The 25,675-nt window shown below is 40.6% G+C and overlaps 1 long non-coding RNA gene across 1 annotated transcript; it reads left to right on the top strand.

Moving 5' to 3' along the window:
• Positions 1 to 809: 809 nt before the first annotated feature.
• Positions 810 to 18,506, top strand: LOC134526825 (uncharacterized). Its single transcript, XR_010074045.1, has 4 exons — positions 810 to 951; positions 10,299 to 10,374; positions 13,761 to 13,858; positions 18,100 to 18,506. It is a non-coding gene; the product is annotated as an uncharacterized LOC134526825 (long non-coding RNA).
• The last annotated feature ends 7,169 nt before the right edge of the window (positions 18,507 to 25,675 follow it).

Raw genomic sequence — 25,675 nt, 5'->3', positions numbered from 1 at the left:
TTCAAAAAATCATGGGAAAGTATTCATTAAAGCTGGGGGTTTGATACTTGGAACTTTCCACAGGTTGCAGTATAATTTACTTATGTATTGGAAAAGCAGCTCCCACTCTGCCTGGCTGAAACCGAGTAACTCGGTGTGTTTTCACAGCAGATCACAGAAATTCAGCACATGAAGACCACAGAACCAAATCATCGCTTGTGCAAGATGAAGCAATAATTTCAGTAGGTGCAGGAAACTTGATTCTACTCCAAAGCTCGCTTTCACCTTCCCTTTTCAACTCCTTTAATATTAATGGCATTGACTCCCTTAGAATGACAAGAAGAGTTACTAAATAATTTTCTTTTTCTTCATTCTCAGTATGTTTGAATTTGCACCTCCAATGACATTCTTTCTAATACTTCAGACTGGCTGCCTGGAAATCTCCTCGCAGCATCTTCTTGACTTCTGTTCCCATTGAGGCAGCTAAGAGAGTGGTTGCTACCCTCTGTGTGAACCAGCACTAGAGGAGGGGAGGGTGAGCTCTCTCTCTGGGCACTTCACTTGGGTTCCTTGACAGCAGAAGTATAACATCACTCAGTCTATAGCTTAGACCTAGCACAAACCTCAGGAGTTTAGAGATACGGCCAAGAGGAAAAGTTACACGCAGCCTCTCTGAGCTTTGCGAAACTAAGTTGTAAAGGTCTAGCAGTACCATGCACAAATGTTCTTCGTGTTTTGGCTTCCCCCACCCCCCCCCACCCCAAAAATATAATATCTTATTTCTGTCTTGGTCTACTGGTGTTTTGCAGAAATGGCAAAAGGAACATCCCTGGCACAAGGATCATTGTGCTGAATCACAGGTGCCTGCTCTGACTCTCAGCTACAGCACTGCAGAAGAAAAGGTACTTCCTTGGATAGACTTTGCTGGGAACAAACTGAAGCAAGAGAGGGGCACAGAGGAAGCAAACACAGGTAGATGATTTACAGGAGGGTTTTAGTCAAAGTGGCTGTGTTTTACCACCCTGTTATTAACTGAAAATGGTGAATTGTAATTCAATTGGTGGATAACTTACTAGTTAACAAACTGGTACATATGTCCTGAAACTGTTGAGAGTTGTGTAGGTTTTTAAGACCTCTGTTTCTATCAGGAAACAGAGCAATTTTTCATGAACAAAAACCACTGGTGAGTTTTGGAATCTCCCAGATCTATTTTCACTTGTTTCAATGAAAGTGCATTTCCTGATGGGGCCTGTGTGCTGATCTGTGCTATTGCTGTGTGTGCCACATGTGAAAATAATTCAGTGAGAATATTTGGCTATGTTTGTATTGGTACATGTGTGTATATATATACACACACACATATATATTCCTATTTATACTCATAAATCATTTCTTTCAAGAACAGATGCTCTTCTACTGTTCTGTATCTCAGTGTTTCCACACTCAAGAGTGCCATAATTTGGAAAAAATTGCAACTGTCACAACTCTGCAGCAGTAATGGTTTTGTAAGAACCAGCTTAATAAAAACATCAGGCCTCTCTGTTCCAAACAATTTTATTACAGTTAACAACTCAGCCAGTTATCAAGTATGTTGTCACCAATGCACTCTCTCTCTCTGTGAACGATGACATGAATGAGGTTTGGTTTTCTGTAGCATCTTAGACATATACATACTGTCTTACAGCTGTGCAGCAGTCTTTCTCTGAGGAATAAAACCACATGAGAAGGAACGGGAGCTAAAAAAAAAAAAGCTATTTTGTGCAAAAGCTGGTTTGTGATGATAAGGTTCCACAGGCATCAAATTAGTTTACCTGTATTAATTTACACAAAAAAAATATGCAAAATCTACTTCCTGGACTTTGTCTGTACAGGTCTTTATTTTTCTGAACTAAATATGGAATTTTTAATAACTCTGTGAGTTCCTTAGAGGAATCAGCTCTGGCCTTCACCACTCCAATGCCTACTTCATTCCTTGTGTTTGCATGGGTGCCTTGCCGTGATTAACCTCCTCAATGTAAATACTTCCATAGCTAGAATTCCTAGAGACTTTTATTTGCCTGTTTATAACTCTTACATATACAAAAAGTCTGTTCATGTGAGCTTTGCAGTCTTTCAATTCATTCTTTTTTCTTTTAAAAGTATGACAATGTTAGCTGCACTTTACCCACTAGTAAATCTCTGCTTGAACTGTACTGCATTTTTATTGTTATTTTTTCAAGAATATGCTATGGAAACTTTCTGTGCGTATCAGATGAATGTGGAACTGGTTATTATGTTAGTCAGCCTTCACTGATATGCTTCAGTTTTCCTCCACTTTTTTTAATGTCTGATATTTCAGGAATGAGTTGGCTTAGAAACTGAAGCTAAGAAATGTTGAACTAGGAATCGTGACTTTTGAGTAATACAGAGAATTTTGTAACAAGCCGATCCTCAAATCTTATGCTTTTATTTATGATACTAAACAAAATGTTGATTCTGTGGAATTTTACCTTTAGAAAACAAAACTGAGTGTGATTCATTGTGGCTCCTGGGAACCAGTGAATAGAAATATGGAGTTTTTAAAAATGTATTCTCAACGATTTTCTTTTTTCCTTTTTGGTTCTTCTTGTCTCCAGAGACATGTTCAGTGTATGGTAAACTAGGACCATTATATTTTTCCAGAGAGCAGATGTGATAATTAAGAACAGGAATAAGTTTCAAAATTCAGTGAAAAAAGTAGTTGTCAAGCGTATTTCTAAAATGAAGTGCAAACAAAATGCATATTGTTATGTGGATGATTAATGTCCCTTGGCTTCTTTATATTGCTGCACACAATCATGCATACTCTATCTGACCATCAGAATTTTACTCTGCTAAATATACTTGACCATAATGCCAATCAATAGTTTCTCCTGGCAAATAAAAACTGTTAATAGCTTCAATATAAAAACTTTCTTTGCTTCAGCTAGAACGATACAGTATAACTGTTTGTCATTATTCCTTCCTCCTCAACCTGAAGAACGTGCATCTAAATTAATTCCTGTCACTTAGGTGCTCTCTTGATAAATACGTTATCTATATTTAATGTTTCTTTATTCTCATTTTATTATACGTGCGTGCAGCATTGAAAGAAGATAACTGACAAGGCAGTGTATCACGGCAAGAGAATTTGCTATTGCTTCTTTGCACTTTTTGGTAGAGCAGCTATATTTAGAACACGTACTGTCAGCCATGAATTGTCTACCTATATGCTTATCTTTTTCAGTCCATGATATAAAATAGCTTCTTCGTACTGCCTAGATAAATATCCCCAAGTTTCACCCATAAAGCTATAGTACTTATTTCTACAGTAACTGATTAATTTTCGAATGTTATGAGCAGGAAGATTATTTTGAAGAGGAAAAGAGGTGTAAATCCAGTATAATAGGTGTTTGTGTGGGTGCTATAAGACTTTTGTTGCCTGCACCATAGGTAGTGCTTTAGTTAAGGAAAATGAGAGGTTGAATTCAATTTCTTAGGTGAGGAGTGATTTATGATTGCAAACATACAGAGTGTAGGAGTCAAAATAATAAACATTTGTTAAATTTGCACACTCCTCCGTTTGCTATATATAATTATTTCCTGTGCATAGCGTTAATGCGTCACGAGTAAAAAAGCTTCTCCTGCAGTGTTGCTAAGCTCCCCTATTGAATACAATTGTTTGTGTAGTGTTTAAAAAAAAAAAAAAAAAGTACTTTATCTAAAAGGCTATATAGTATTTCTGTTACAAGCAGGGGAATTTACAAGTTCTCATTGTTTTTCAGAGCAGTAAAAATATATAGAGAACTACTAGTGTACATATATTACATTTAACATAAGCAGGATTCACAGAAAGCAGATCCCCAACTTGCTCTTTGTGAATGAAAAATTACCTGAATATATGGTTATTATACTGCTTTTTCTTGTTTCTCTTCAAAACCAGGAAGACGTTGCTGAGGCTATAGTCATAGGGTTCTCTAAAAGAGCATCTACTAAGCTCTTTGTGGTGATCATCATGTTCCCTGTAGTAGATGTAGTAGTTATAGTAACCCACAGTACAATACTCCATGTTTCCTACCAAGTTTATTTGAGGGGAGACTTGACATTCTTTTCGCCTCATTTAAAATGTTTTGAGTCTCTCTCCTTCCATACAGCATTAATGATGCGCTTTGTTTCTAAATCTGAGAAAATGTTGGGATGGTTATAGTTTTTAAGTCATTTCTGGAAAGAAGTAATGAGAAGAATACAACTGTTTCACCACGCTGTGAAACATACAGGGGCTTGTGGCAGAAATCAGTCCCTTGACCAAACTGTAGGTGCTGTGAAAGACGGATGCAATCCAACCAATTCTCAGTGACTCCACTCCTGCAGAGCTCATACTAAGCACTATGAAAAAACTCTAGAGGAGAAAAGTAGATCCTGGTCCGATGCTTTGGTGCTCTAGGAGGATTTCTAAAATCCTTATTCCTGATGTAGGTACCTTGTTAAGACCAGAAGACAGCTAGACAGGCATTAGGGGTCTCGGTTTCTGGTGATTTAATACTCATAGACCATCATGAAAGCAGTCGCTAAACAAGAGAAGAGATATCCAAAGAACATAAAAAAAAATACAAATAAATCATTGTTTTATAAGATGGCAAAGTTTAATAGGGCATACCACAGTGTCATGTACTAAGAAGTTGTTCCTTATGTTAACGTGTAGTTTGGAAAACAGGACAAAAAATGAAGTTTCAAAATTTTCAGCTGACAAGAACAATTACTTTCATATATTAAGATTAAGTAAAATTCTCTACTGGAAAGTGCAAAATAAATTATTTGGAAAAAGAATCACCTGAATTAGGTGACCTGTAACTATCCAGACTGGGTGTCATTTCAGTGTGTGAAATCTTCACTTCCCGAAATGATCAAAAAGGAAATTAAAAAGCACATGAGGTATTAGAATGGACAAGAGTTTGAAGCAAGTATCATAAAAAGGTGGATACAAATTCGAAGTGTCTGATTCGGGTTGTTGATAAAGGCCAGATGATTATGTTACTTAAAACCTTTGTCTACAGTAATGTGTTAATTCAAACTTTTTTTTATACTGTGCGGGCAAATGGAGTAAACCCCATAATGGCTATCTAATAAATCTGTCACTTTTCCTAATTCAAGACTAATTCCAATAATGTGGAAAGTAATAGTTAGCGTCTATACAGCCCCATTGTATACTAAGAAGTCTGCAATGACACATAAAGAGTTCAAAATCCAAACTCTTTCAAATACCCCTTACAGAAATATACGTGTAATTAAAGCTGAATGATCTTGCAGTCACCTACAGTAGGTGCTGTAGTTTTCTTCCTTGACAACAGCCAGAACGGGCAAAATCCTTTCAGGGATTTCCTGATAATGGGGTGGATTTTGTCTTTGAATGAGATATCCCAAAGTTATACAGCGTTGGTATTCCAGCTGCTCACCTTCTAATCCTCCAGGTCTGGAATTGCTCAGGGTTTCCCAGGCTTCAGCTATCCTCATGCATGCACACAACATATAGTCTCTCTCCATTTTGATATGAGGCCGCTTTTGCGCTCATGGAGTGAACCTGGTCTCCTGCTGCATCTTGCGGCAGACCACCTGCAACTCCTTTAGGTTGTTGTAATTCCACAGCATTTCATGTTATTTTGCCAGCAAAAATATTGAGTTCAGCTGCAGCTGCATCAATTAGCTCCTCAAGTCTGCAAATAGTGACACCGGTGACACTTTTTTGGATGAACGAGGGACCTACTGGCGAGTACATAAATGAAATGATCAGCTCTCCCTTTCATGTGTCTGTGTTTAAACATTCTTTTACCATCATGTACTTTGCTAGTCACGATCCTCTGCCCTTAACTCATAAAACACATACAAATATTTTGCATCTGTCACAACCAAGATTCACAGATAGATACACAGATGTGTAGCAGCACAGATGCTGGTTAAATATATATATATATATTCCTGTTGGTCAGAATTAATTGTTATTTTGTGATACCAACTACCATTTTATATTAATATGAGCTGGCAGCGTGCCCAGGTGGCCAAGGCAGCCGAGAGCATCCTGGCTTGTATCAGCAATAGCATGGCCAGCAGAACGAGGGAAGTGATTGTGCCCCCTGTGCTCAGCACTGGTGCACTTCGAATGCTGTATTCGGTTTTGGGCCCCTCGCTCCAAGAAAGAGGTTGAGGTGCTGGAGTGTGTTCAGAGAATAGCTAGTGCGGGGTCTGGAGCACAAGTCTTATGAGGAGCGGCTGAGGGAGCTGTGATTGTTTAGTCTGGAGAAAAGGAGGCCGAGGAGAGACCTTATCGTTTTCTACAGCTGTGTGAAAGGAGTCTGTAGAGAGGTGGGGGTTGGTCTCTTCTCCCAGGTAACAGGTGGTAGGACAAGAGGAAACGGCCTCAAATTGCACCAGGTGGGGTTTAGATTGGATATTGGGAAAAATTTCTTGACTGAAAGGGTTGTCAAATATTGGAACAAGCTGCCCAGGGAAGTGGTTGAGTTGCCATCCCTGAAAGTACTTAAAAGACATATAGATGTGATGCTTAGGGACATAGTTTAGTGGTGGACTTGGCAATGCTAGGTTAACGGCTAAACTTAGTGATCTTAAAGACCGTTTCCAGCCTAAATGATTCTATGATTCTACATAGCTGGTATCTTGTGATCACTGAATTTCATTCTGTTATTGTTATCCTGTGCTCGTTCCAATTAATATTTCTCATCTTATATCAGCTATGTGAGCTCTTCTAACAGGGATGTCTCTATCCTCCCAGAATATGTAAGGACCTTCTTTCATGGGCAGTACTTTGCCAAGGCACCATTGCTGTCTTATAAAATATGAAAACCTGCTCACTTGCCTCCTCTAGCCCTACACCGGTTGGTGTTACTCCAAAAGTGAAGGTGAGTTTTTGATTCCAGGGTTTAAGATGCCTGCTAGTTTGCTGCTTACCCAGCCCATGCTGGGTGTCTTTTCACAGAGACCAAAGGGTCTTAACCCTCAATGTATTTTTAGAAGGATTAATCCCTTCACCTGCATTGTCGTTGGGGTTTTTGTTTGGTTTGTTGTGGGGTTTTTTTGTAACAAAAATATAGACCTACTAGGATATGCAGAATAATTTTAAATTAATTAGAGAATCTCTTCTGAACAAACTATTGAACCTACTTGAACAGTAAAAACTGTGCTGTTAATTAATACTGTGCAAGACACCTCTGTGTTTTCTTTTGATTATGTCAGTCTCTGTTGATGTTAGTGGCTCACTTACTGCTATCATCCATCTTAATAGTATTTTCTTAAAGGCATGCTATATCTGGTACTCCAACCCTTGTTTCAAGGCATCTTCTGGGGAATGTTTCAATCAACTCTCTTGACACAGCGTGTTGTAACACACACTGGGACTATGATGGTGATGTGCATGAGCTGCTTCCTTTCAGTCGTTTTGGACAATCAGTAGCATGTTCAGGAATGAAAGCAATGGCAGACGTTTGAATACAGTGGAAGACAAGGGTGTCACCAAGAAATATGTGTGGGCTCAATCAGTTGCTGTGATGAGCAGGATCAGCTGTGGATACCTAACTGTGATGAGAGGGACCCAAGAACTGTAGGGGATTGTTGGGATGATGGGGAGCATACCCATCAACAAGGTGAGGAAAAATGGCCCTCAGGAGCCCAAAGAAGTGGAATTCATCTTGGAGGACTGAGCACATGACTTAGAACTGCAATAGCAGTAAACACTTGGAAGTTTATTACTGGCCTCATGGGCCAGTCACTGAGGCTGACAAGTGGAAAACAGTACCTGTTTTCAGTGGTTTCCAGGGTTTTGATATGTTTTTTTCAGGTTGGCAATGAAATGAAGCAAAACTTCTGAATGTTTGCCTCTGGTGCTGGGAGAGGGGAGAGTGTATGTGCATCGGGAGTCTACTTTAGCTGGCTGATTTCAGGCAATGATTCAGAATAGAAGAAATACAGATATGAGTCCTGGTCAGCTTGACTCAGAAAAGAGGTTTTCAGTTCCAGGTTGCTGTTGGGCAGAACTGGTACTTGACATTTTCATTAAAAATGATCACACGCAGCATTACTTGCTCCAGTAGTTGCAAATCCTTTGTTTACCTTGCCTCTATTTTACTTTCAGAGGAAGGAACATACCTTTGGTCCTCAGAGTGTCTAAATGCAGAGGAACGGTGCATGTCAGTATATGTCCATGTGTACTCGGTTGCCTCTCTGTACATTTAGAAATCATAATTGGAAATATAGCCTGAAGTGGAAACACCAGAGGACTTGATTCTGACCCTGCGCTGATATAACTCTATTAACGTCAGTAGAGTTGTTGGTGCTGATTTATACCAGCATGGGGTCAAAGAGCACAGCCTCACGGCACCTGGGGCAGCTGGGGTTCCCCTGGCAGGGATGGTGAATAGGCAGCCAGAGGCTTTTTTTCTTTGCGAATTTGCTATTTTGGGTCTCTGTCAGGGATTACTTCTTACTTCTCTGTCTTCTTCCGGGAGTATGTGAATGTGCCATGTCAGGTGTGGTTGTAGGCTCCCTGCTGGTGGGAATGGTGAGCAGTTCTGCAGAGACACACTGCGCTGACGGACAAACCAGCCTAATAAAAAGGAAGTCTGCTGGATAACTTCCCATAATGTCTTTCCTCTCACAAAACCTGACAGAAACACATAGCAGAAACAACAGCTTTTGTTTCTTATCTTTAACCTTTCGTCTGGCTTTGTGTCTCCTGTATCCTTGTGGTTTCTTGTCAGCTTTTGCTGTGTCCATCCTACCTCTTCCCTGAGCCTCTACCAGCAGGAGAGGAGAGTGGTCTGATCTAGAGGATAGTCAGCAGCAGGCTATAAATTTGGCAGCATATCATGAGCATGCTTCAATATGCTATATAATTTATAAGGCAACACATCCATTTTAAGACCAGCCCCGAATCCCAGTATATCAAAAAGCAGGAGACTGAAGAATAGGCCACTGCTGCCACTTATAATAACCCCTCCAGAAACACATTGTGTGAAGGGTCTTGTATCTATCATTAAAGTTGTTTTCTTTCTCCTTTTAGCTGCTATGTGCCATGTATTTATTAGAAGTTATTGCTAGTATAGCTTCATTGATAAAGCTCCATTGTACCTAGCTCGAAAAGAGAACAAAAGATGTAATATTCCCTGGCATATCATGTGGGTTCTCATTGTATGGCATTGACTTCAAGGGACAGAAATTTCTCTCATTAGCTTTTCTTTGCTACTGAATTCCTGGCAAAATCAGAGTTCAAAAACCGAGTTTAAAACCCAAAGGGATTAGAAAATGTCAAAATGCTTTATAAATTGAAGGGATAGAGAAGTTCTGGAGACAGAACTTAAAATATGTACATCATCTTAATTGATATATTGTAGGGGAGTTTCTGTTACTCTGGGCAGCGGAAAATTACCCTGTGGTCCTGCCCTGCTTCTGCATACCAACCCTCTTCCCCCCTGGGTAAGCTTGCCCTCTCCTCTGCAGAGGTGGACAGGGACCGTCTCTCTGGCCATGGGGAGGGGAAGGAAAGAAATCTGCACGTTTCTCTTCCCTTCCTCCTTCCTCTGCTCTAGCCTGATGATGAGTACTGAAGTGCAGGACATGAGAAGAATCTAATTCCTTGTCATGGTTTAACCCCAGCCAGCAGCTGAGCACCACACAGTTGCTTGCTTACTCTCCCCTGGTGGGACGGGGAGAGAATCATAAGAGTAGAAGTGAGAAAACTTGTGGGTTGAGATAAGGACACTTTAATAAGTAAAACAAAAGCTGCTCACACAAGCAAAGCAAAAGAAGGCATTCGTTCACTGCTTCCCATCGGCAGGCAGGAGTTCAGCCATTGCCAGGAAAGCAGGGCTCCATCATGTGTAATGGTTACTCGGGAAGACAAAATGCCCTAACTCCAAATGTCCCCCTCTTCTTTCTTCTTCCCCCAGCTTTATATGCTGAGCATGGCATCATATGGTATGGAATATCCCTTTGGTCAGCTGTCCCGGCTCTGTCTTCTCCCAGCTTCTTGTGCACCTCCAGCTTACTCGCAGGGCAGGGTGAGGAGCAGAAAAGGCCTTGACTGTCTGTGTCTGTCAGCACACTGCTGACCAGTGTGTAAGCACTGCTCAGCAATAACTAAAACACCCTTGTGTTATCAACACTGTTTTTAGCACAAATCCAGAATAAAGCCCATACTAGCTACTATAAAGAAAATTAACTCTGTCGCATCCAAACCCAGCACATTACTACAAAACCCTTGGGATTTAAGTGCTTTTCATGTTATTTATTTATTGTTTATCTATTTATTTTCCCAGGAAGTCCAGCCTATCCAGAGGATGTTCTGAAAGGAGGAGCTACCCAGAACTGATGGGCCTGATCTTGAAGCCACAGGTAACTTGGTCTGGCTGTTTATAACCTGAGTGGAGGAAAGAGGTTTTCAAACAGGACAAACCATGCACCGTGGAGACTCACAAACTACCTAAAAAAGTTACATACAGACCAGAATACTTGAAATCATAAGAAAAGAAGACAACTTCTGCAGGCAGTGAGGCACAGAGAGAGAAAAATGTCGGATTAGTGCGACGGTCAACAGAAGCCAACACAGACTTGAGAAGTGCCATAATCCAGCCAAGATTAAATATCAGAGCTATGCTGAGGGGCATCTGAGCCATCTAGAAAAGCAGCAGCCCTCATTCACTGCAAAGCAGGTAGCAGAAAACAGCCATTTCCAGATATTAGAGGAAGTATTTTCAGGGATAGAACTAAATATATCTTGGTACATGCCAATCTAGAGGACCAGTGTCAAGGTCAGATCAAAGATACTGGACTGATCTGCTACTGTTAGAGTTTGGTCTTTGGTACCAGTAAACCATGTGGAGAACAGAAACGTCTCCAGATACTCTGAAAGTTATTGACTCTGAGCAATACCCTGAACCAGTCCTGCTCACTCAGGCACCATCAGCAAGTTCTTCCATAAGAAAGGACTCAATGAACGCCGGGGTCCTAACAGCCTCCTCAGGATATACGCACAGAGGAAACCCCTGATTTATGGCTGTGATGAAAGATGACTGGTGGCATGTCCACCCTCTTTTCCAGCAGTGCTTACGGACTTCTAGTAAGTGAGGGGTCTATTTCTAGGGGGAGAACAAGTCAGATAAAAAGTCTGTGGGTATTGACTTCCTCGCTTTCTGCAGGACATTGCTGCAGGACGTTTACCGTCATATTTTCCATATGACATTGCTGCAGAGGCAGGCAGTCCAGGGCCAGTGAGGGATGGAGAAGTATCTGGTAGACAATGATTCCTTTGGGATTGTACTGTCTAGAAGATGGAAGAGGGCCAGGAAAGATCAAAGGCACGGTGTCGGCTAAAAAATAGTGATTACAGCTGTGTGCGTGTATGGTTGTGGGGGGTATTCTGTTTTCTGTTTTGATTTAATTATTAGGCTGTTAGGAAATATCATTTCACTTCAATTTCAAAGCAGATTTTTTTTGTGTGTGTGAATTAAAACAATGTTACAGATTCTTTTTTACTCAAACATAAATGTATGTGTGTGTCTGTAGTTGCAGATACATAGGCTCACATCACGGCATTTTAAGGGTAAGCTTAGATTCTTATGCAGTTACATTATAAAATTGCGTGTAAAACTGAAATGGTTCACTGAAAGGGAAACTATAAAACTGTAAAAAGATTCATGATCCCTTACTGGTCTTATTTTAACAAGAAACTATAAAAGGAAACATTTATTTTCCATGCTAAAAGTAAAGGTCACTCAGTAGCTTTCAGTTTTCTTTCCCCTTATTGGCACTCATGTTGGTTTCTGAAAATATTTCATTCTTTTTTCTTTCATTTCTCCTCTTTCAAGCTCACCATCTTTCACTCTAACAGCTTCTTTCTTCTCTATTTCCCAGCAAACTAATATCCTTAGGGGTTCTCCTGCCTTTTATTACAAGGAGTTCATATCATCTGGCCCTATGAACTGGAGGGCAGACAAGGAACTATTTTCGGCACTATAATGTTCTAGAGAGAACCTGCACACCCATCTAAACAAGGCTCATTCTTTAGTTAGTGCTCAGCTTTCTTTTCTGTAGAGCTTCTGGTGCATCTCAGACAGATGGTAGAGAACCAGTGGTCATTTGTACGAAATGACTAGGAAGCATTAAAAATTGTGTACTAGCCTCCAAAACACAGAAGCTGCTGACACTTCTCTATTTTATTGAGATATAGGGTCAGTCACCTCTTATTTTTAAGAGGTCAGCTGCTCTGGCTATTGAATAGTCAGAGAATATATAGACTAGTACCTTAATTTCTTTTACCTCTGGGATGTCTCCTGGGTCTTAACGCTCCAGGAGTATAAAAATACACTAAGTGTCCACTTTCAAACAGAGTGGCTTCTGCTTCCCTGGCTGAACTCCATGCAGTCGGGTCCTGCGCTATCGAAATAACTTCCTCTTTTAATGTATTAAAGTTTCTGATAAATTGAAGTCATGGAATCTGCAGGGCCCTTTCAGGGTGCAATAGTTGACCTTACTGCACATGTCCATCCAAAGCCCTGAATGCTTTTAACATGGTCTGTACATAGAGGTTCTCATGAGGTTTTCAGCAGTAATATTTTTACTTTACAGGCAGTCTGTGGGCTTAAGAAGTTAATGAACTACTGACTAACTAGGCATTACAAAATCTTGAAAATGTTTCATTGTCGTGAGACTTTTTTCCCTTTCTTTTCTGAACATATGCTTGCTTTTTGCTGGCTTCCTATTTTTTATACTTATTGTTCCTAATGACCTCTATAAATATAAACTTCTTTCTAATGTTTCCCAGTCCAGTGGTGTTTTTGTTGTTTATATTTTTGACAAGAGGTCTTTCTTTTAAGGCAATACCATATTGACTTTTTAATTTTCTTTCCCTGCTCTGGCAACTCGAGTGGAGTTTGTGTGGCAACTACTTCAGAAACCAGAGTCTTGTGTCAGTTTCATAGATTTTACACAGTAATTTATGATGTGCTTTTGTAAAGCTGCAGGCCACTAGAGCTACTGCAGGTACACATGATAATATAGCTCTTTTCTTCCTCTTACATTTGGAATTGAAAAGCTCTTCCTTATTTTTAGTTTATTTTGTCAATTTTATTCGAGCACTGCCTAGTTAGTATTCTCATTATCTCTTTCTGTTGAGCGCCCAGGAATAAAAAAATCTCCAAGTCATTCCACGGTTTACTTTAATCATTCTTTCTATAAGAGAAGCGTTTGACTGTTAATATAGCAAAAGGGAAGGTCTTTTTTTCCCTGAAAAACTACCATAAAATTCGGATTATTTTAAAATTAGGTATTTCAACCATCTCCGGAAAGCCTTAAATAGTGTAATTTTTTTTTTCTTCAATTAGTTTAGGTGTCACATTTTAAAATGTGACATAGTAGGAACTAAATTCTAGCAGAATCCTATCTAGAGCAAACTGGCAGCTTTTTAGAAAATTCTCATTTTCTAAGCAGATTTTCTCCAAAATACTTGCAAATCAGTTGTTGGATGTTCTTCAACGGTAGGTCTCTGTCACCACTGTAAGACTGGTACGTTTGTGAATATGTTCTACCTAGTGACAGGTGATCTACTGGTTGGCTGTGACACAGTTTTGGCAGTGCCTGCGGCTCTCGCTTTGCACTCCCCTCCCCTGCTGTCCAGCCCATTTCCCCTTTGTACCACGAGCATTTGCTGCACTTGCTCATTTGAAACCCCTGAGCTATTTAGCAGGAAGCCTTCGTGATCACACCTTTTGCCTTCGTTTCAGGGCATGGAGGCAGCTGCCGTCCCAGCGCACTCGGGGGACTCTGGCAGGATGGTTTAGGAAGCCCTTGGCCCTGATTCTGCTGAGACACTGGCGTAAAGGTGGGGTTTGCCCTTTTGATTACAAAAGAGGAATGTAATTGCTGGTACATGCTGTTGCTGGCAGTGGTTGCTAGTGCCTTGATGGATGTCAATATGTCGGACCTTGCTTCTGTTTTGAATAGAAAATTGCACCTGGTCCCAGAGCTCATTACAGTCTGTGTTTAAGGTAACTATGTACATACTGCAGGGAGACTCCACTAAATTAGTAGAATTGATTAATAGGTTTGCTACTAAAGAAAAGTTGTCTCAATGAAATTATTTCATGATTTGTTTGATAGGAGAGCCTGTTCCATGCCCACAGCTCTAAATAACCTAGGGGCTACATCTGAATCTTATAGGCTAACCTGATGTGAAAGGTTCAGCACCTGCATGACGATGGATTAGAGTTCTGCAGGTGAGAAGTCTGGGATGGTACAAGAGGAAGGGACTTCACGCAGTGGCCAGGCTCATGTGCTCTTTCCGTGTAGCATCTTCTGCCTCTTGTGGATGGGACGGAGTATTGGTCCGATCCGATGTGGCAGCTGTTATACGTAATCCACCCATACCAAAGGACCTACTCCTAAATTCAAGCCTAGTTAAACACATGTAAATGTTTTGAAGGACCAGCTTAATATCATGCGGTTTAGTGCAGAGTACGAAATACAACACTTTTTATTTATCGCACCTTTCTAATTCTTCAGAAAAGGTACTGTAGAAATCTGTCTTAAGATATCAGCAGCTGTAATCGAAAGAATATTCTCTTAAGCACTAGTATGAAGTAAATCTATCCAGTTGAAACACAAATCCAAGCATTTGAGGAAACTGGGTGAGCGTATTGAAGCAGAAAGCACCAACAATTTTGGCAACTACCAAAATGCCACTGACTACAGCAGAAGAGAGTAGAACAGATTTCCTTTCAGCAGGCATGTCTTCGTTCTCTCTTTTTCTCACAGCTGCCTTTGTCTACTGTCTATGCAAATACCTATACTATATGCCTCATGAGTTTTCTGTCTTTTGTGTATTTCCTGGATACTTCATTATCCCAGAGAGCTTGTGGAAGTGTTTGTGTGTGTTTGTATGCACAGTGAACAATGCCATGGACTATTCATTGGAGTGATAAATTGTGTTCGCTCTGATGTCAGGTACCTCTCATTGACTTCAGTTTCTTTCCTATTGGATATGTTTAAGATTAACCAGGCATTAGTCATTAATCAAGGAGGTATCTGCAAATAAATTTTTCATCGTAATGAGCTGTGTAGTTGAATTAATAGTATTTGCTCTTTCATTATTTGTCATGATGTATGGCTATGGCACCAGTGCAGTGCTCCCAGCTTGGCTGTTGGTGTTGCTGTGATCTTAACAGATAACTCAGCAACAAATAAAATACTCATGTAATAATTTGTCAGGACATATTTTAACTGCGTGCAGAATTCAGTCCTAATGTTTTAGGCACTGCATTACAGTTTTCTCATAATAGATATATATTTACAGCTAACTTGTTGTCTGGTATTGGTAATGTAGTGTGTAGCCAAGTAGTAGGTCAAAGCTGAGAGAGGACAATAATAGATTTTGGAGTTTGTTATGATATAGACCTGCAAAATATCTTTTAACCATAGATGTAGGTGTTGTATTATGCACCCAGACATTTAAAGGTTGACTGTACTCCAAATCTGCAAATTCTACTTGTAAGGAGGAATAAACAAAATCTTTTCTGTAGGAGCTTAGTTTTGAAACCTAGTGTTGTCCTTCTTGATCTACTGATTCCCCACATTTTAATTTGTATTGTTTCTGCCTAACAGACATGTAACAGAAATGATACTCTTCATGAGATTACGAGAGAACATCATTTATTTTACGACTGACTGAATTCTGGAAAAGAAGGATTTGTGTAAAAAATCTAGTGAATATAGCCTGTAAAATAATTTTGTTGTGGATAATAGAATTTTGTATTAACTTAATATGCATTTTAATAATGTAGAAACTTTCACTGAAACCAAAATTATTGCAAAAATTAACCTGTAATATGTAGATCTGTTTACTCTCAGAATGCCCTCATGGATGTTTTATAATCTTTTTTCATTTTGTTCATACTATTTTCATTGAAGTGTTATAAGCAGTAAAAGGTAACTTCTGAAAAGGGATGCTTCCAAGGAGGAAGCATCTTGTGTCAGTGCCCCACGGGGACTGTCAAGCCTCACTTTCCCTGGCTGTCCCCCCCGCCCAGAACCCTTCCCCCTGAGCCCAGGGGCACCATTTTGTCCCAGACAGGGCTGCAGGTCTGCCCCAAGCAGTGCCGTGCCTGGACCCGTGCCCTGCTGCCCTGGCTGGGCTCCCTGAGCATCGCCTCGGGTCCCTGGAGGGATCCTGTTCCTGCCCCTGGCCCAGACCGGAGCCCAGGGGGCTGCACCCTAGTCAGGGGTCCCTGCCCCATGTTGGAGCACTCCTGGCTCCAAGCCCAACTCCTTCTGCACCCTGACATCTTCACAGGATGAACGCCCAGTCTGAATAACAGCTCATTAGCTGTTGATCTGAAGAGCTAGTGATTCATGGGCTGAAACGCACACAGGTAGCTTATTGTTCCAGCATCCAGGGTGGGGCCATTTGAAAAAGTAAATCCCAGTTTCAGAGATGAAACCTGTTCCGGTTTCTCCTTAAAATCATGAATACTGACAGCATATGACAAATCTGTCTCATTTGTAATGTAAGGAAATGACACCAACAAAACTACCAGCAAACCCCAAACAGCCAGCGGAGAGCTCTCCCATGCAGAGAAAGGGGGATGGAAAAGTTACAACTTGCAGAACAGACTAGCTGGGACTACTTGGCCTATCTTTGTATTTTATTATAGGATGCAAGGCAAAACTGTGGCTTCGTGTTCATACAGAGTTATGTGGTCTCATGACCCATTTCAGAATTTGAACATTTACAGGAGCTTGACAACACTGACAGTCTTCATCCTCTGCAAAAATTGCATTTACTCTAGCACCGTCAGTGTTGATGTCCTTGTGGGCATATAGAAGAGCAATATGATTGAGGAGAGCTTGTCCCATGGCACGTTTATGCCAGGATTTCAGTCCCATTGTGGCACTGAAAGATCACTCAGCCGTTGCAGATGAGGCAGGAATAACCAGCACGAGGCACGGCTGTTTGAGGTGTTCTCCGAAAAATATCTGGGTCTTGGATGTGTTCGTCAGCAACCGATGCTGACCTATAGCACAGGAGAAGATTAGTTTGCATTTTTAATTCGTATCCTGGAGCAGCTGGGCTCCCCAGAGCAGTGCATGGGCTTCACAGGATGTCACCGAATTGTCTTTGAAAGGGAAGCTCTCGCTACAGATGTATAAAGATTAAGTCCATTGAAAATTGCTATGTAATCAAGTTAGCTCAGCAAACACAGCTAGCTACTTTGGGATGTAAATTAATCTAAAATTTCATATAGAACAATTTGAGCCCTTAAAGTTCAATAAATTACTTCTCTGGCAAATCTTTAACTAAATACACAGAATTTACTATGCAGATCAGAGACCCCTCATTCTTCGGCTGCCTCTTCTCCTTGATTATGACTTAAAGTGGGATTGCCCTGTCTGTAATGTCAGTGATTCTTCCACAGCTGTTGTCTCAGACTTGTATTCACTCTTTGTAGCGCTTGGCAATCGATGGCACTGGCGTTGGTGAAGCCTCACTGTTCGTTGCATGTTTTTCATTCTATATTGCTCGTGCGCCATGTTTGGGCTGGTTTCCTGACCCGCCATGTCCTCCTGTGTTGCCCTGCCATGGTCCATGCCGTATGGCTGCCGCTGCCCGCTGGCAAGAGAGGTCCCAAACTCACCCTGTGTGATCTGCCTGGTGGGGAGTGTGGAGCTGTGGGAAAGCAGGCATGTTCCTGGAAATCTCTGCTTACAGTAGTAAAAGCTACAGCCTAGGAAGAGGAATAATAGTCACAATTATCACTGAAGTGTTTTGACACATGTTCGTAAAACTCCTTAAGAACATACACGGAATGTATTATTTATTTTAATGAAATTCTGTCTAACCTAGACTGTTACTCACTCTCCCGTCTCTGGTTTCTGTGAAACCCCAACTCAGAATATGCTCTTAATGACGAGCCTGAAAAGCTTCTTGGGATTTGCAGACATAAGCTTCTCCCAGCACATTTGGATTTTGATAGAGAGATATTACTAAAGTGGCAGAAAATTTGCAGTGCAGAGTTTTGTTGGCAGAGTGGAGCTCTCCCAATGACATCCTCGTATTTTTTTTTGCAGGGAAAAAACTGAAAAAGAGAAGTTTATCTGATATACACTTCAAGTAAGGGGCACGGTACGGGTGGAAGAAAGAAAACAGAGAAGTCATTCTGAATCCTTTGAATCCCCTTGCCTTCGGGACAGAGCCGTGCCTGTATCTCCACGTTATAGTTTGTTGAGCGCTCTGAACCGCAGCGAGTGAGCAAGTATAAGTATGATAAATACCTCTACAGCTCGGTCGCCACAGTGCTCTGCAGACTTTTATCTACAACAGAACTCCTGCTGTAACCAAAACAGTGTGCTACGGTCACGCACGCCAAGCGATCCCTCTGTCCAGTACCGCGGGTGATGAATAGCTGGCTGTGCTGGAGAAATCCTGAGCGCGAAAAGCGTATGATCCCTCTTTTGCCAGGGGAGCAATGCAAAGAGATAAGACCAGGGCATCTGGTCCCCCCCCCCAAAAAAAAAAATGTCACCTTGTGGAGCAGGATTTAAATCGACGTGAAGTTTAAATTCCAGCTCTGATTCAGATATTTATAAACCTGACATCTGCATGTCTGTAGAAGGAACAGTTAACGGGTTGACTAATAGCCAAATTGCTGCAGGAAATGCAGAGGAAGAACGTTTGGAGGTCAGATAATATTTAATCAGGAAACTTTTCAGCACATCTTTGATGTTCCTATTAATTTTATCTTTTCCCAATTCATAAATAATATCCATCTGGAGAAACTTAGACGCATTTAGTTGCGTTTTATTAAGCAGGAAATAATCCACTGGTCACACATTTTTAGGAAACCACACTTGGCTTTATCTTCTCTTCCCGTGGAGACTAGAGTACATACATAGTAAAATCTCCTCACGGTTATGTCTCAGCTACAACCACAGGTTTTTCTTGTATTGCTCTCTTGTCAGATCACCCGAGAATAAACCCAAGCACCAATAAAATTTTCTGTTTACCCTGGATGTCTTGAAATACCATGGCTCTCAGGAATTACTTTGTTGTTTTATTTAAAGGGTATGTACTACGATTGATTCCAGCGCATCATGACATTTACAAAAGTGCTTTTTGCAAGAAAGCTACTAATATAGGTGAGAAGAGAATGCATCCGTAATTTAAGGGAATCCTTGCTATTCTATGGTAAATTTTGCGTGTGCTGAAGAAGTAGGCGTTCTGGAAGGCACAGGGGAGAGGCGAGCTGGGTGGGTGCACGGTCAGGCTCGTGACTTCCCCCGCGGGACAGGTCGGCACACATTGGCCTACACAGGTCCTGGAGTCACAGGTCCCGCTGCCACCCCTCCTCTGGGGTGGCTTAGGTTAATGCTGTCCCTGACCCTGGCTCGCCCCCCCATGAGGCCATGTCTGCCACATGCACAGCGGGAGGACTCTTTAAAAACCCTCCGAGCAGAGTGTATGGGCAAGCGCCCGCTACGATGACATGGGTTGACTTTGAGCTATTCTGCTATTCACATTTCGTTTTAAGCATACAAGCGGTTATTTGATAGCACAACATGCATAGGGTTAAACCAGTAAATGATAAAATTAATCAGACAATATCTACTTCTTTTAAGTAGGATTTGACTTCTGGAAGATGTCCAAATACTTCATGGCAGTTTGGAAGCCGTGGTAATTCTTAGAAGAAATCTGAATAGGGATTTTTTTTTCAATGTATGACATTTTATACAAGATATTTGCCTCTTTCTAGTTGGTAGCAGAGGGAAGAGAGAAGAGAATCAATATTTTTTAGCTAACTATTATATAAACGCCACTCAGAGACCCATAGCTAAGGCTGAACTGAACTACTTTTAGAAGAGGAATGATCCACCTGAGCTTTCTGTTTTTCTGACTTTACAATTTAATTATTGTAAATTAAAGTTTTCAGCTAGATTCTTGAAGTCTTTTGCCATCCACTGTTACTGTTATTATTTTGTTCAACTATAAGTTCGGTTGCAAGTTCAAAATAACAGGCCTTTTAAAAATTCCTATCGTGTAAAAACCTTGTGCAGGCTATACTGGGAAAGTTTGAAAGATGAGTGACTTTTAAAAATAATTTCACAGTGTGTCTACGTTACCAGGAGCTGAACGATACTCTCCTGCTGAAGACTTGTAAAAATACCTGCCCTTTGCTTCAGAGCAGTGAAGGCACAGTTGACATTTTAGATGGGCTTCTCTGTCCCTGCTTCTTCATGGCACTGCTTCTTCATGCAGCACAGCAGGCTTAGTTAGCTTGAGAGACAGTGCCCATTTCCAAACGGTTCGAAATACTAATGGAATATTTAATTAAAAACAAACAGTCCTACGTAAGTGCTTTCTTTAGATTAATGCAGCAATTTTTTTTACAAACCAAGTGCTTTAAATACAGAATAGTGAGCTGCGTCTCAAGACAACTGCTTTAAGCTATGGGAATGCACAGCTTGGGGGATATAAATAAGTTTAACTTTGCTCCTCAGAAATGCTGCGTTACAGGAAAATACCCACCCTAACGTCCTTTAAAATTCTCAAAATCGGTGTGGGGCTATGTTAAAAAACGCTGTTGTTTTGGTCTGTCTTAGAAAAGCTGTTTGAAAAGCTGTCTGAGTATAATTTTACTTCCCAGGACTGTTTTTAGAAAGTTTTTTAGCCTGCTTTTTAAGGCAGCAATATTTATCTACTTTTTATCTGTGATTCTCTTCTTCCCTCCACCCCCTCCTTCCCAATAGCTTACAACACCTTTTGCCAGTTTTTGGTCAGGTATTATAGAGGTGAGTCCAGGATGTTATGTTCCTGTTTCTGGAAGAAATAGATAGCTGGACAAAGGGAGAGATTCTATTTAGTGTCCCAGGTAGCAGCATGAGCTCAGCCTTTACAGGCACCAGAAAATCCACAAAGGAGCTCACCTTGAGAGCTGTAGGTACCCATGCCTTATTTTTTCTAGAGACCTGAACTGCTGTTTATCACCATCGGCTACATCTACGGTAACAACTAGTAAGTTACAATAGGAGTGAATCTGAAGAGTGAAATAGTTGCACTGTGTGCATTTTGGGGATTTTCCTTCAGGCCAGCTCCAGCCTGGTGCAGCGGGCTAAAAGTCCCTTGGTGGCTGGAGCACAGTAGGTAGTGGTAGATTTACGAAAGAACCCAGGCTGTACACACACCCAACAACCTTTTTGTACGAACCAAAGGAAATTGGGTCAGCCAGGAGGAATTCTCCTCAGGAGTCCTCACACACAGACAGCATGATAGATGCAGTACATTATATACATAGTACACTGCTACGGAGGCTGATCCTTTCTCTCATCTAGATACACCAGGTTGATGCGAAAGACAATACCGAAATAATATCATCTACCCAATGTCACCGGGAGTATCTCATAGAGAAAATCAGTGTTATTGTTGCATTTCATAGACGGAAAAATAGAGAAGTGACTTGGTCAAGATCACCTAGAAAGAGGCTAATTGGGAAAGTTGCTTACAAAACCCTGTGCAAAGAAGAAAAAAAACAGAAAAGCTTAATAATTCAGACAAGCCTAATTTGCAATTATGTTGTTTGAATGATGCATCTGTACAAACTTGAATATAAGTGATTCGTGGAGTCAGAGCCAGTGTGTACTGTAAGCGCACACTATACTTTAGATTTACGAATACATAACAAGCAGTTGTCTTTGGGAAAACTGCTCTATAAAATTAAAATGTAAATGATTTTTTTTTTCGGACCTCATGTACTAAGGCACATTTTACATTTGGTTTTGTTTTTTTTTTAAGTGGTGGGTCGTTTGCCTGTATTCCCTTTTAGTTTTCCCAAATGATAATTCCCTGCTTCCACCTGGCTCTAAGAGTCATTAGTGGGTGACAGCTATCTGAGGCATCCATACAACTCTTCTGTCCTGTCTGTTTGAACTGCCATGTTTCAGATGTGTTATCAAGACATTGCTATTGTGCAGATACAGATTAGTTCTTGAGACTGATTTTTCTGCTTCACCAGTTCTTTTGTAGCTGCCAGAACTAATTGCTTACATTACATTACCAATCTGCGCCTCTATCACTCCTTGGATGATGCCATCCATTGGAATACAGCTGCATGCTTAAGTGCTTAACTTAAATACTTCTTACTATTCCTGCCTATGTTTACAACTGACAGAATTGTCTCTGATTTTTCTCCGACCTCCACTACTTGCCAGAAATTGTATAATGGTCGTACTGATTCATTTGCCGTTTCTATGTCTAAAATTTTCTGAATTTTCAGTCACTTAATGGGAGTTAAACAGAGCTGTCTATAAATTCTGTACAAAGAATATTTCCTTTCTGAGACCAGGTGAAGTTGCTCAGTAGCAACATTATAGTGACCAGTGATATTTAGAAAACTTAAAACTTAAGAAAGGCTGAGTGAAAAACTGGAAATATGTCAAAGCCTATACTGCCCTACATAATAAAAGGCTTTGTTGTTATGGCCCAGCTGTATTGCCTCTTCATTACAAGACATAAAAACTCGATATCCACTAACAGTGATATGCTTTGACACCAACACTTGCTGTCAGTATAAATTGCTGGGTGATGCCTGCACACATTCAACTACTCATGTTAATGTTAGCTAAATGCTTTCTTATAACTCAAGAGAAATATTTTGTATGATACTTACCATTCCTATCTAATCTGTGTTCGGAAGGAAAATGATAGTCTTGCTGAGCACAAGTAAATGAAGGTATGTACATCTATGTATTTGTATTTGAGAACAAACCACCCAATATTTTAATATTTCTTTTTATATTTCAAGGGTTATTCAGGCCTATGAAGAACTTTGGTTTTATCTGTTCTTTACGTCACCGGTACATCAGGCTGTTGTTTTAATGCTGAAGATTAGTTATTATTAATAATTCCAATAGTGATAGCCATGATACACTTTGACACAATGTGAATAAAACACAGTTCTGTAAATGGCATAAGAATTAGATAGTGCTACGTTTGATGACTGGAGTTTTGCTGCAAGATTAAACCCTGCATATTCAAATCCAAAGTACTGATGTGGATGTGAAGATTCTCTCAACATTTGTAGCCACTATTTGAATAGCATTCATTTTTTAGGGATAAAATTTTTGATGCTAAGCAGAACATTTTTCCCCATAAAAAGTGATATAGAATAGCTTCTAAGTGTGAAATATGTAATTTGTTCATAATCTCAGGTTTCATCATTGCAGGTTGTGTGGACATCAGTCGACCTTTTATTTTGAAGAAAGAATGTCATTGGTCTACATACTAACCAATACTTGTTAAATAACCTTAAATGTGGCACTCCAAGTACTTTGTTCTAGCATTGGCTTTTTCAAGAGACACAATGCAGACCGATTAGTGACTTGGGACACACAACTGTATGTCGCTGCTTTACTTGGTATCTATCTGAATTATCAGGCTTGCGTGCATGTATTTGCCACAGGGAGCTGAATTTGTTCTTGAGTAAGGAATGAGATCAAAGTGACAATTATTTTGGTTAACCCATGTGCTTTTGTTCTTGTGATACTGAATTCCAAAGACTTTCAACTTCCATCATCATTCCTTCAGCTTCTACCCACCTATTTTTTTCCTTTTCTTGGTTCCAAATATGTGGAACCTGATGCTTTTTTCAGTTAATATTACATTTATCCAACCTGAACAATTTTCTATCTTTTACTTGATTGCCATGTGAGGCACATGCTACACCTCTCAGGTTACTGCCAACCCAATGCTTTGCTGACCAGTTCTAAATCTCAGCTTGTTTGAGGAGTGTTCCCAAGCCTGCACACAAGGAAGTACAGCTTTTCCATGTGGGATGCTGTAAACAGGGTCTCACACGGATGGTGGATTTCCCAACTTTACCCCTATCACAGAAAATATAGGGCAAAGGCAGAGGAGGAGAGAGGCTAAGCAAAATAAAGGCTGCTGAAGTCATGAACTGAATAAGCATCACAACTAAGTTGCACTGTGATTTCCTACAGACTACATCCGCTCTCAGATCATTGCAGCTATTTCCTTATGGGAGGTGGGGAGTAGAATTTATTCCAGTAGTTCCAGAATTAGATTTCTCAAAGGGAGAAAGGAGTGGGGAGAAACACAAACCACTGTGGTTATATTGGATGCTGATTTAATTTACATTTGTGGTGATTGGATTGCAGTAATTTCCCTGGGGAGCTGCTCCTGAGATAGTAATTTCAAAAGAGAAGCTTAGCAATGGTGAACTGAGAACTTCCTGCAACAGGATGGCCCACAGAAGAAAATGTCTTTTTAAAGGCATGTGGATTCAGCCAAATTTAATAGGAATTCAAAGAAAAAGGGAGAGTGGGGGGACTGTCTTGCAGGCAAAGCTAGTTCATTTGTGGGAAAACTCTGTGGTGGTAAAATTGTTTGCTATAAAATGATCTTCCAGGGAATTACACTCTATATTCTTTAAAATGATCTGTGGGAAATTTGGGGCTGAGATTACTGAAGAGCCTGGTGTATTTTCTTTTCAGTGATCTATGTCAAACACTAAAAAATCTGGGCACCCATAGAGCACAAGAGTGGACAGGGTTTGGCCAGGCATGACACGATATGCCTAGGAAGAAAACATCAAGTCCCAATTTTAGTTTTGATTTCTGTCCCACTTTTGTGGCAATGTTGTCACCTGTCACCCTACAGAGAAGTAGGGTCAGTCCTATTCTATAGCTGGAGGGGGCTTCAATCTCGTATGCTGTGGCCTATCTCAGCAGTTATTAGACACTTTTACGAATAACAAAAGAGGGAAAGGCTGCAAGTAATAAGGGTTCTGATTAATGCTAGGATGAACAAAGAATGAAGCCAAACAAAAGAAGGAAACACTTTATTATCTATCTCAAAGCAGGGTATGTTAGAGCACATTTGGGACAGATTTGTGGTGTGTTTGAGCTGCCTTTTCTGGTTGGACAACACAACAGAGCTGCAAAATCCGCCTGATCTGAAGGCCCAGTGTAGTAGTGATTCTGGCTGTGTTACAAAATCACCTTTGGTGTCTCTATTAATTAGTTGGCAGGGCTCTCATGCTGCCTTAGCTACGATCCATTTGTTAAACCCACTTTCATGCTAAAAATAGTCTCCTCTTGTTAGCCCTGGCTTTGATAGGACAACTTTTACTTGATTTGCAATGCTGTGTGAATAGACAGAAATGAGGTACTGTGACAATACTGGATGGGCTGGTATAAAGTCAAGCCAGACATACTCATAGCAAGGAAGGTAGGGGAAACGCTTTGTGTTGCACAAGAGAAAACCCTCAGGGAGAGCTTACTTTATGTCTTCCTAGCTGCTCGCTTCTTTTACATCCAATGCAGAATGTGAACGTGAACCCGCGTTAACACTTGCAGTGCCCTTAAAATCAAAAGCTACGTCTAATTCACTCTGTACAAAAGGGAAAACATTTCCTCTGTATCTTGTAAGTGCCTGCTCTTTCTCAGAGTCCGTTCCATAAGGACTGCTGTGGATCAGTCTTCGTGATGGCCGATTACCTCATCACCCTTGTCTGGCCAGGTGTCCGGTATTGGCAGCTGAGCGGATCAATAAGAGACACATCACATCAAGATAGATGACAGACATCTGCTGTGTATACAGTTTGTACTAGCCATGGACCCATGTTTCATACTC

The sequence above is a fragment of the Chroicocephalus ridibundus genome, chromosome 1 (assembly GCF_963924245.1).
Source record: "Chroicocephalus ridibundus chromosome 1, bChrRid1.1, whole genome shotgun sequence".
In the NCBI taxonomy this organism is placed as follows: Eukaryota; Metazoa; Chordata; class Aves; order Charadriiformes; family Laridae; genus Chroicocephalus; species Chroicocephalus ridibundus.
Note: the sequence above shows the minus strand (reverse complement) of the source record. Positions and strands in the feature narration are given on the sequence as shown.